Here is a 12930-nt window from a genome sequence, read left to right on the forward strand (position 1 = left end):
AGATGGATCAAATTATGAGCCTGAGCCAACAGTTCATATCAATGTTATGTTCTGAGCTTAAGGGTACAGCATATGTTTGCGAGTTCCCCATGGGCACTAGGGCGCAGGTCTGCCCTGGCTCCCAGCCCTTTTCTCCAATTGCATTAATGTCAAACATTCATGCAGTGGGGTGAAGTGTGCGCTTTCTGGAGGCTCCAGAAAGTGCACATTTCCCCCTTCAACGTGAATGGCGGGCATTTCCCCCTTCCATGATTTTGGCCACCCCTAGAGTGAATGGCATGTTCCAGAGCTGTAGAGGCATATTGGGAGGTTTTGTTACCTGTTCACAGAAAAATGATGCATAGCTTACCACTAAGCTGTGGCAATATGTGCTTCTCAATCATTTTAGCACTGCACATGACAGCTACAGGCTGTTCCTGCCCAGTAAAGAGCCAGGCAACGAACCGCAAGAGGATGTTGTCTGCAATGATATTAAGTTCTGTGCAGCCACTTAGGCAAACCGGAACTAATTTGTCACAGACAGTCTTCATTTACCTAAGTGATTCCAAATGTTGAAGGCCAAGCTGTTTCAAAGGTTATTTATTCATTAAACAACTTATTAACAGATTACAGGCTGTTTTAAAGTTGTTGTTCAAAGGCATCTCACTGTAGACAAAGGCAACCTTTCCCTGGTCTTTGACAGTACAACATTTCTTTTGTATACATGATGCCCTAAATCAACTTGGAAGGTGTCCATTTGTTTACTGAGATGTTTCCCCCTAATTGAGTTAGCTGGAACCAAATTTATACCTTCAGAAGTATTCAAGTGATCTGAAATCTGCTATAGCTCTCTTGTATTTTCTCCATCACAATGCAAATTAAAGATGCAGGATTTAATGTCACAATAGTCATCAAATCATTCAGAGTTCGCACATGCCCTTCATGGTCAATTGATTTAGTAGAGATGTAATGGTCCCTGTGAGATTGATTATATCCGGGGGGGGGGGGGGGAAGGATTTGTTTAATGCAGTGTCTACTTCCATCTCAGGTGCTACATTTTCCCCTGGTTCTCCTGCTTCATGAAAAAAAGAAAAGAAATAAACATCAAATAATATTTTGGCCACACACTAAATATTGTGATCTTCCTCTACCTTAAAGGGCAATATATTGAATGGCAATCTTTTTTATCTCCACTTTTTAAAATTAATTTGTTTTCAGGAATGAGGGATGACTAATTACATGCACCATGGCTGCTAGCATCTAACTTGCCTCAGAGAGGTTTTTCCAGGAGATTATGCTTACCCATACTAATTAGTCTATGCCTGGAAAATTGCATTTCCTCTTTCCCCCCTTTTCTTTTGGACAGAATTCATAACCACAATAAAACTGGCACTTTATCAGTTGCAGAGGCCTGTGATTTGTTTACCAATAGTATTGTAACCCTCAAGAGTCTCTTGCAACAAATAATGGGTTGGAAGCAGATTTAGGCAGGAACTACACTACTGCTTTATAATGGTATTGAAGGACACTGACAACTGTTTGTCCACATTGACACATTCCATATACCATTTTCAAACTGCTTTCATAGTTATATGCTGCTTGGTGTAGATCTGGTCTTAGTCAGGCTTAGGGTAGACCCTTTGGGTGGTATTTATTTATTTATTTATTTATTTTATTGCATTCATATACCGCCCCACAGCTGAAGCTCCCTGGGCGGTTTACAACAATTAAAAATAGTAAACATTAAAAGTATACAAAATTTAAAAAACCATCAAAAATATAAAAACGGTATAAAAACAAGTCTGCCCACGAATCAGCGAGCCCCACTGCTTGAGCAATGGGGAGATATCACTTTAAAGGCAACCAGAAATTAGCAGAAATAGTTTCTGGAACGGGGAAGGTTAGGAAAGCATGCAGAAGGAATCTCTGGTGATCTGTCCAGATCTGGAAACAAGCATTTTGGATGTTTTTCAGGGTTGCTTTTTGAACCTCTTGCTTTCTGTTGTGCGAGTGGTTGGTTCTACTTGCACAACAAACTCACAGGGGCACAATTGGATATTGCCCAATAGAATCAATGAGAAATAACCCCATCATTGCTAACTTCAAGCTCTAAGCATGACTGAGGCCTTAGCTAGACATAAGGTTTATCCTGGGATTGTCCAGGGTTCATCCCTGTTCATGTAAATGAAAAACAGGATATCCTGGGAGCAGGCAGGGACGACCCCGGGCTAAACCTTAAGTCTAGCTTAGGCCTAAGTCTGGTTCTATAGATCATCAGAGTGTAGACACAGATCACTTTTTCTAAGTGCTCTGTCAACTTTGTCATGATTATCCTCATCATTATGTCATCAAAGCACTTCATATCAGAGCCATCATTATAACAAGCTTGCAAGGTAGACCATTACTGTCATCATCATCCCATTGGATGTGCACATGTTTGTGTACCCATGTAGAAGCATATACATGACCAATCATGGGAAAATATATACTATGGGCACAAGCCAAAACACAGGTAAATTTCATCTCCACTGTTTTCAATTGGAATTAAGTCTGCTTTTCCATGTACAGGATTCAACCCAATGAATGATATCTGTTTGTAGTAGATATAAGAACTGAGGTAGCATTTCAGACAAGTCCTAAATGCATGACAAGGAATCAGACCATACTAAATTTATTGAATTTTTTTCTTTTAACTCCATATTTTTAATTCCAGGAAACACAAGGAGGGTCAGAGAACACCATCCAAGGGAATGTGTGAAGGGAACCATGGTGACATGCATCACCCACTGCCACCCATGCACATGGCACATGTGTGATGGTACTCAACACTCAGAGCATGTGCATAGCGAGTGATGAAAGGGAATTCCGATTTGGCCAGGATCCCATCTCACATGAAGGATTTCTTTGAACACCCCATTAGACAATGTACACTTAAGTGTGCTTAGACTTGCAGCCATAGTATAGCCAATGATTCAAAAATAATTTTATATATTAACATTTCTGTCCCCTCTCATTTGGGACAAATATACAGAAACTTTGAGAGAAGCTCAATACTTTGACATTGAAATTTTGACATGAATTTTGACTGGATTTAGCAGGATTTGCTGTTGCACTGCTTTGAAGCTCTCAATCTGTGAAATCCTTTCATTCGGACTCTGTTTATCTAAGGAGTTTTAAAAATAGAAATAAATAGTTTGTATCTAGACTGAATTATATAACCATATAAAGCAGGAGGAAAGATAATTACACTTGTTTAGTACTTGATTTCTTCCTTGTGGTCTGTGTGTATTTATCTTAGGGATGTATGAGAAATTCATTTCAGATTGGTTTTGATTAAGATTTACCCAGTTCACTACTTCCAGGCCAAACAAGGACTTGAATGCATTCTGTGGGCAAAATCCGTACATTTCTGAGTTTGCAATGTGATTTGTGGACCAAATAAAAAAATGTGTTTGACAGTGTGGATAGATTTGAAAAATATGCATGAAAAATAGATACTTTTGAAAAGTGTGCATGAAAAAATGCATACTTTTGAAAACTGTGCACAGACATATTTTAATCAATGGGAGTAGGATGCGTACATTTCAAAAGTACGCACAATTAAAGCATGATAAATTTGGTGAAATATGCATGAAAATATTCTTGAATTTTAATGTGAAAAGAGGAAATATAAAGATCATACAGACACAAGATGGAATGAGCTCCAAGATGGAAAATTGAGAACTTTGATGAATTTGAGTTTCGGTTGTATGGACACCCTTAGGTTATCTATTTAAAATATTTTTATCATGCCCTTCATCCTATTAAGGATTTTAGGGTGTTGCATTGCTGTTAAAATAATAAAACTATAAACTTCTATAACAATTAAAAAGTTACAACTGTCTAAACAGCTGTTTAAAATGCCTGGGTGAATAAGAATGTTTTGACCAGTGATGGACCGTGAGGGTATTGGGTAACAGGAGTGCTACTTCTACGGAAGCTCGCAATTTCATTCTTCAATTACATACCTCCAATTAAAGAGGTGCCTGAAGTACTTTGGCAGAACTTCTTAAAACATAGGCAAATTGATATGGGAAAAAGAACCTCCTTCAGGTAAATGGTCTCAAACCATTTAGAACTTTAAAGATAAGAAACAGCACCTTGCATTCAGCCCAGAAGCAAACTGGTAGCCAATTAAATACTTCTAAAATGTGTGTGATATGCATAATCCTGGCCATACCAGTCATAGTTTTAGGGGCTTTATTCTTCCAAGACATTTTCAAGGGCAGCTTCACATATAACACATTGCAGTAATCCAGCCAGGAACTGCCAGAGCACACCCTCCATACCCATACCATCCCTGTCCAGATAAAGCAGCCCAAACTAGTGAAAGACACTCCATGCCACCAAGGCCACCTGGGCCTCGACTGATAAAGTTAGATCTAAGACTGTCCCCCAGACTGTGCACCTGCAACTTCATCCAAAACCACATCAAACACCATTTCCCCAGACCTGAGAACCATCTATACACAGTGCCTCCATCTTGTCACAATTCAGTTTCTATTTATTGGACCTCTTCCACCTCATTATTGTATCCAAGCACCAATTCGGTACCTTCACAGTCTTGCCTGACTCGGGTGGCAAAGAGAAATGGTACTGAGCGTCATCAGCAAAGTGATGGCATCTCATTCCAAATCCCTAGATGACCTCCAAGGGATATAGATGTATCTATTCCCTGCCGTAGGATTCATCTGCTTTTCATGTCCTAACAACTAAAGATAGTAAGTGTGTGTGTGTGTGTGTGTGTGTGTGAGAGAGAGAGAGAGAGAGAAAGAGAGAAAGAGAGAAAGAGAGAGAGAGTATCCTTTTTCAGTTGATGGAGATAGAGGTGAATACAGCCAGCCATAGTAGCTCAGGTTTATGTAGTGGCCAAGTTCAATGGAAACCCAATTATAACTAACCTCTAAGCTTTCTGAAACCCCACAGGATTAGTGGGAGACAAATACAGTCTTAATAGGCTGCCTAACTTGTAATCCACTATTTATCCTTGGTAACAGATGGGGAAAGGTGGGGGCAGTCCTTTTCCAAATCTCTCCACAAACCAGAGCATTGTGCTGCATTGAATTAGGGCAAGACAGCCACAAAGACATCTGAATATGCACTTGTGCTTCTCAGTTGCACTTAATTACTGTGAATTTACTGTGAGGAACTGTATCGGCTCAGCCCCCATAATGGTTTATAGCGAGGCTTAAAATATGTCACTTAGCAGAGGAGATGCAACTGGTAACTGCCCTTGTTTTAAAGGCCTGCTAAAGAACTCAACCATGAGCTAATTGAGCAACTCCTAACCAGGGCTAATTGCCTTGTTAAAGAAGAATGCCCCGAACTGCTTTAAAGTGTGAGTTGAAATAATTGCTTTCCATTTTGTTTTGCTATCTAGGCATTCTTTTCTTAGCTATCTACAGCACATTCATCTCCATGGTACCTGACTATACTGGGGGAAGTAGAAATGCATTGATGCAGAGTAGGGCCAAACCAATTTTTGTTACTACAGGCCTGCCCTGCCCTTAGGATGGCCACTTAGGCATTGCCAAAACAGAGATGCATTACCAAAAGAAGAGGAGAACATCCATATATGCTGATGTCTTCACAGAGATGTAAATGTAGAAAATAATTTTAATAGAAAAGCAGTACATTTCACCATAATGTGTAAGACCATGACCAAATAGAGATTGGTGGACTCACCTGCATCCAGCTTCATCAGGCGCTCGCTCAGCCACCCCACCCCCACTCCTGCTGGTGCTGCCATGGCGAGTGCCCAATGAAAATGTGGGGCCATCTGTCCTCCAAGCAAGTAAAGACACAAAAATGGCCCCTTTATGGATGCCTTTTACCCCACATGACCTTCCTGGAACCCCCTGTGCTGCCATTGTTGCAAAAGAAAGGTGGTTCACTAGGAGGACAAGCACATGCCAGGCTGTTGCTGAGCCGTGGGGCACTCAATGAGCAGGTCTGTAAATGCACCATGGGTAAGTGAGCGGATTCAGGAAGCCTATTGTGGCAGTGCCCATTGAACTCCCCCTCCCGCCCCCGAGCAGACACTTCTGACATCCCTATGATCAAGTGAACTGTGGGCCTTACTGAGTCTGCTGTCCATGTGCTAATGGTTGATGGACAAGAGTTCTTATAGTTCTTTATCTTTGAAGTGGGCTTGGACTGGACAGTTCCTCAAATAGAAGAGACCTTCAAATAGAGGATGATCTTCTGTAAAAGATGACACATGGCCTCCCTACTTGCACCACTTGTGACCCACCAAGGCAAACACAGTCCACTACAAGCCATATATAGCTGCTCATCAGGAGCTCATTCAACCTCTGGGTTTAGCTCAGTGCTTGGGAGCTTGAAAATGATTGTATGCATTTGTTTATGTTTACTGTGTTTGATGTTGTGGCTGTCACCTCTGGCCAGAGGAAAGGAAAAAGGGAAAAAAGAGAAGTAAGAGAGCTGAAATGTTATTCCTTTTGTGGCCCCCACACAAAGGACGTAAAGCATCTTCCATATCACCAAGCATTTGCTCACCTGCACATCTTCTAATACAATATATGTCATCGTGCACCATATCTATCTACCTCTACTTCTATGTGTTGGGATGGCATTTACATTCCCTGCCCTCCCCTAGTGGAACATGGATTGCTGGGTGAACCTCCCCCCCCCACACACAAATGTTGTGTCTTTTTAATGGGAAAAAATGCATTCAGAGCACCAAAAAGATCAAAACTAGCTTGCTTGCAAGATAAATCTGACCCTTTTAGGGCTCCATAGTTGCTGTGGGATCTAGAAAAGTCAAATCTCGCTTGCAAACAACCCTTTTGGAGCTCCATAGTGTTTTAGACACCTTTTTTTAAACTGGATTTTATTATTATTATTATTATTTATTTATTTATTTATTTATATAGCACCATCAATGTACATGGTGCTGTACAGAGTAAAACAGTAAATAGCAAGACCCTGCCGCATAGGCTTACAATCTAATAAAATCATAGTAAAACAATAAGGAGGGGAAGAGAATGCAAACAGGCACAGGGTAGGGTAAGCAGGCACAGGGTAGGGTAAAACTAACAGTAAAAGTCCGCACAACATCAAGTTTTAAAAGCTTTAGGAAAAAGAAAAGTTTTTAGTTGAGCTTTAAAAGCTGCGATTGAACTTGTAGTTCTCAAATGTTCTGGAAGAGCATTCCAGGCGTAAGGGGCAGCAGAAGAAAATGGACGAAGCCGAGCAAGGGAAGTAGAGGCCCTTGGGCAGGCGAGAAACATGGCATCAGAGGAGCGAAGAGCATGAGCGGGGCAATAGTGTGAGATGAGAGAGGAGAGATAGGAAGGAGCTAGACCGTGAAAAGCTTTGAAGGTTAACAGGAGAAGTTTATATTGGATTCTGAAGTGAATTGGAAGCCAATGAAGAGATTTCAGAAGCGGAGTAACATGGTCAGAGCGGCAAGCCAAGAAGATGATCTTTGCGGCAGAGTGGTGGACAGAAACCAATGGACTGATGTGAGAAGAAGGAAGGCCAGAGAGAAGAAGGTTGCAGTAGTCCAACCGTGAAATAACCAGTGCATGAACAAGTGTCTTGGCAGAAAAGACAGACAAAAATGATCGAATCCTGGCAATATTATACAGGAAAAAACGACAAGATTTAGCTACTGCCTCAATATGAGGAATAAAGGAGAGCAAGGAGTCAAATATAAAGCCAAGGCTATGAGCTTCCTTGACCGGAGTAAGCGTAACATCATTGACAGTAAGAGAGAATGAGAGATGAGGAGAAGGTTTAGGAGGAAAAACAAGCAATTCAGTCTTTGCCATATTAAGTTTCAAACGACGATGAAGCAGCCAAGCTGAGATATCAGAAAGATATGCCGAGATACGATCGTGAACATCAGGAGAAAGTTCCGGAGATGACAGATATAGTTGTGTATCATTGGCGTACAGATGATATTGGAGGCCATGAGATTGAATAAGCTTGCCCAAGGGCAACATGTATAAGGAAAACAACAACGGGCCAAGCACCGAGCCTTGCGGAACCCCTACTGAAAGGGGAAAGGAGGAAGACGAGCTGCCATTAGCCAACACGCTGAAAGAGCGACCCGCTAGATAGGAGGCAAACCAGTTATAGACAGAGCCACAAAATCCAAGGTCATGAAGGGAATCTAAGAGAAGATCATGATCAACCGTGTCAAAGGCTGCAGTTAGATCAAGGAGAATAAGAACGGAATAATGGCCTTTAGACTTGGCAGTAAGGAGATCATTGGTGATCTTAGTAAGGGCTGTTTCGGTGGAATGCAGAGGACGGAATCCAGATTGAAAAGGATCCAAAGCAAAGTTACTAGAAAGAAAGTCAAGACAGCGAGAGTAGACCGCACGCTCCAGGATCTTTGAAACAAACGGCAACAAAGAGACAGGTCGGTAGTTAGACAGAGATAGCCTATCAAGAGTAGGTTTCTTGAGAATGGGAGAGACTGTAGCATGTTTAAAAGCAGAAGGAAATGAACCAGAGGACAGAGAAAGATTAATAATATGAAGCAAGGAAGGGAGGATAGCAGGAATAAGATTAATAAAGATGCGAGAAGGAATCGGATCTGGGGTGGGGGCAGTGGGGTGGGTTGGGGAACACATTGGTGGGGGTAACATGCAGCCCACAGGCTACATATTACCCACCCCTGATGTGTGTTTGTGTGTGTGATGCATTCTGCCATTTAATTAGCTAAATAACAGCATGTATCTTGGTTCCTTTATAACAATTGGTGTTATATTGGCTGACCTCCAATCTTCTGGTAAGGAGGCTAATTCTAATGGTAAAATCATTTTTTGTTCCAAAGGTCTGCATTTGAGTTTTGAAAGGACACCTAATTTAATGCAATTTGGACTCAGTGACTTCTTTGTTTGTAATGCATTAATAGCTATAGAACTTCATCATTTGCTACCCATTTGGACATAAGGCATAAATGGGCAATTGTATATCTACATAACAACATTATATTTATTCATTATTTACAATATTTATATGCCGCTCAATTATTTAACACAGATTTCAGAACAGTGAACATAAGTATAAACAGTAAAAGAAGGAAGATTAAAAATACAAATTGAAATTGTTCAATTTAAAAACAAAGGAACCAGAAAAACAGTGCCTAGTCAGTTGAGGAAGGCTTCTCGAAACAGAGTTGTTTTCAGGAGGTGCCAGAAGCCTGCCTGAGCTCCAGGGGCAGAGAGTTCCACAAAGAAGGGGCCACTACACTAAAGGCTCTTCTGGTGGGTTCCAATCAGGAGCAGGCCCTCCAATGACCTCAGTGATCGGGCAGGTTGGTAAGGAAGAAAGCACTCTCTCAGGTATCCTGGTCCCAAGTTGTTTAGGGCTTTGTACACTAGTACCAAAACCTGAAACCTGTCCCGATAGCCAATAGGTAGCCAGTGCACTTCTCTCAGCAAAATAGTAATCATCATCATCATCATCATCATCATCATCATCATCTCTTACCCATCTCTCCCTTTGGATCGAGGCAGGGAACAATATTAGTATGATACAGTATAAATCAGTTACATAAAATTAATTTTAAAAAGCATATAAAAATAATACAGCATCAAAATAACAATCAACAGATCTTAAAAATTCTTGGTTTAACATTCATCTGGTTAGGCCTGCAGGAAGAGATTAGTCTTTATGGCTGTCTTAAACTCGGAGAGTGTATAAGTTAACGAATCTCCTCTGGCAGGCCATTCCGCATTCTGGGGAATATAAGATATATGTGTGAGAGCAACCACTAGGCACTGTCTGTATGCATATCCACCCAGGATAGTTATATGAGAAGATGCAATGGGGTTTTCCAAACACTAAGCAGGCATGGATTAATACATGCCTAGCCACAGGAGAGAAAAGATGTATCCAGCCTTCTGTGCCAATTCTCAGGAGGAGTCCAGTAATAATATGTGAGGACATCAGAGTGACCAATTTTGTTGTTTCCACTTCAGGGTGTGTGTATATGGGTTCTGTCCACTGGTTTCATTCCACTAGCAGAAGGGAACCACTGGCACAATGAATTTCTCCTCTTCCCACCATCCCCTGTACACACTCCTTGATCTGGTTCTGGAGGGTTGAGGGACCTTCTAGAGTAGATTTGGGGCACACGGGGATCTGCAGGGGGTGGGGAGAGAAGGAACGGGAAGTCCTGTTGCCGGAACAGAAGCCCCAGTGAGCGAGTGTGAGGGTTGGATTCAATCCCACATCTGTACTGAATTAAAAAGGTGGAGAGAACATGACTACAGGTCTCAGGGTTGGAAGATACACACCCTATCCCCATCATAAAACCAAGATGAAACGGCTGCATGAATACTCTTGGCATGTGAAGGTATTAAAAGTTAAAGCTGTAGGGAGTATTGGATGGCACATTCATGCAATATAGCACCATTAAATTTCATGGATGCTGGATTAATTATAATAAAAGAGACCTCAGCATATTCCATCTCATGCCTTTTTGTGTATGTGCAATAGTACCAAAGGCAGAAACCTCTTTGCAAATAATTCCATGGTTTATTATTTTTTATTAAAGTTCAGGGCTATTTGCTAAACTACAGCTGAGTGCATTTTTGTATATTTTGTTCTCTGACATTTAGCTGCGGAAGATGGCTAGCTTCATAACATAATTTCATCGCAAAGAAACTGAAGGCTAGCATTAGAAGGACCTCATCAAGCACATGCCATTGTATTTCAACATGGAATATTTAATGACTTAGGTGGTGATCCAGTTGACGTTAAGCACATTTCAATTTAATTGATTTCATATAGAAAATGCATGTTCTTAACTTTGTCCCATTGAAACAGTATGATTTAAATGTGCTTAATGTTTCCGGGACCCTGGTCTTTCTTATCAAAAATGGCATTATTTATATTTAGAATAACATTTTACAACTATTATATTGATGCGTAAAGTTTTTTCTAGATGTTTAGTAACATTTACTTTTCAATGTATATGGCTGATCTGTGAAGTCATTGCCTCCATTTACTTATTATTTTCAAACAAGTCTATGAAATGTGAAATGCTGCGTTCAGCCAATATGATAGTCAATGGTGGGAATTGCAGCAGGTGTCATTTGTAGGCATGCAGCACCTGCTGAAATTCCCTCTTCATCACAACAGTGAAAGCTGCAGGAACTATACTAGAGTGAGCAGATACAAAAGAGGGCAGGGCTCCTGCAGCTTTAACTATTGTGATGGAGGAAATTTCACCAGGTTCTCCATATATACGAATGACATCTGCTGAAAATCCCTTTTCAATACAACTGTTAAAGATACAGGAGCCCTGTCCTCCTTCCCATATGATCATCCTAATACCAGTGAATCCAGGCCTCCCCAGTCCATGTTCAGTGCACTATCCACTGCACCAGGGGCACACAATATTTTTACTTTTAAGGGCCACACCTGGTGTTGGATGCAGGGCCGGAGACTGCACACATGTGTGCAAACATACACACAAACACTCACAGACACACTTCCCCATACACACACATACATGCACACATGAACAATCTTCACCCCATATTCATATTCTTCCAGCCCCCACATGCACACACTTTCATGCCACATACATACACACACTTTCCCCCATACATTTAATGTAGGGTGACCATATGAAAAGGAGAACAGGGCTTCTGTATCTTTAACAGTTGTATTGAAAAGGCAATTTCTGCAGGTGTCATTTGTATATATAGAAAACCTGGTGAAATTCCCTCTTCATCACCACAGTTAAAGCTGCAGGTGCCCTGCCCTCTTTTAAATCTGGTCACTCTAGTATAGCTCCTGCAGCTTTAACTGGTGTGATGAAGAGGGAATTTCACCAGGTTCTCCATATATACAAATGACACCTGCTGAAATTCCCTTTTCTATGCAACTGTTAAAGATAAAGGAGCCCTGTCCTCCTTTTCATATGGTCACCCTATTTAATGTCATCCCATCTCACCTATGTTTGCATTTTTTATTTTATTTTCTTTTATTTATTTTATCCACAACATCCTTTTTATAAAGTATTTGACACACCTCTTCTTTTCTTACATTTTCTGAGGAGAAAAACAAACCAATAAACCTGTGCTTCACACACATTACTGTTTATTGCACAACAGCAGCAAAAAAGAGTAAAAGATGCTCTAGGAGGGCTCTACGGTTTCTGCCATAGAAACCCCATTCCTAGAACATCCCGGGAAGCAGGGAGATGCTGGGAAATGGAGCTCAGCAATGGTTACTCCACTTGTGGGTTGTTGTTGTTGTTGTTTTGAGTAGGTGCTGGGGGTCTTGCAGGATAGGGGGCAGAAAAAGGGCTTGGGAGTGCTTGCTGCCCACAGACCACACTTCCTGGAGCCTTGCAGTACACCACCCCTGGCTATTGTGGATGTCGTTGGTTGAGAGGAATTTTTACGTAAACGTTGAGAAGATGTTACAGATCTACTGTGATATCTGTAGACAACGTATCAATCCATTTATGTCACACTTGCAGTTCCCATTTCAACAAGGGCTCATCAAAAAATAATAAATATCGAGCCTAGAAAGCTGTTCCCACAACATTTTATTAAATAAAAAGCTAGGGGGGGGGGAATCTCTCTGGAAATGTGATTGCTGCTGCCAGCTCTTGTTAGTCTTGCTGTTATTTGTTGCTAATGGCGAGACTGAATACATATGAAATTGGATTGCCTTCAACTCTACTCTCAAATGGAATCAGTACACAAATGTGTGTCAGCTTCTCCTGTAGCTGTGTGAAATATAGTTTAGAAAGCCAATGCGGTGTTTGTTTGTTTTTAATTCAAATTTAAACTCTTCCAGCAAGGCCTAAAATACCATGAATTGCACATCAGCTTCTTTCCCCAAATCTGCTCAATGCCATGCTATGTTGGTGTTTTCCCTGTTTGGCAGTCTAGCATTGCAACAATGTTTTAT

This window comes from Elgaria multicarinata, chromosome 10 (genome assembly GCF_023053635.1).
Source record: "Elgaria multicarinata webbii isolate HBS135686 ecotype San Diego chromosome 10, rElgMul1.1.pri, whole genome shotgun sequence".
NCBI classification, from domain to species: Eukaryota; Metazoa; Chordata; class Lepidosauria; order Squamata; family Anguidae; genus Elgaria; species Elgaria multicarinata.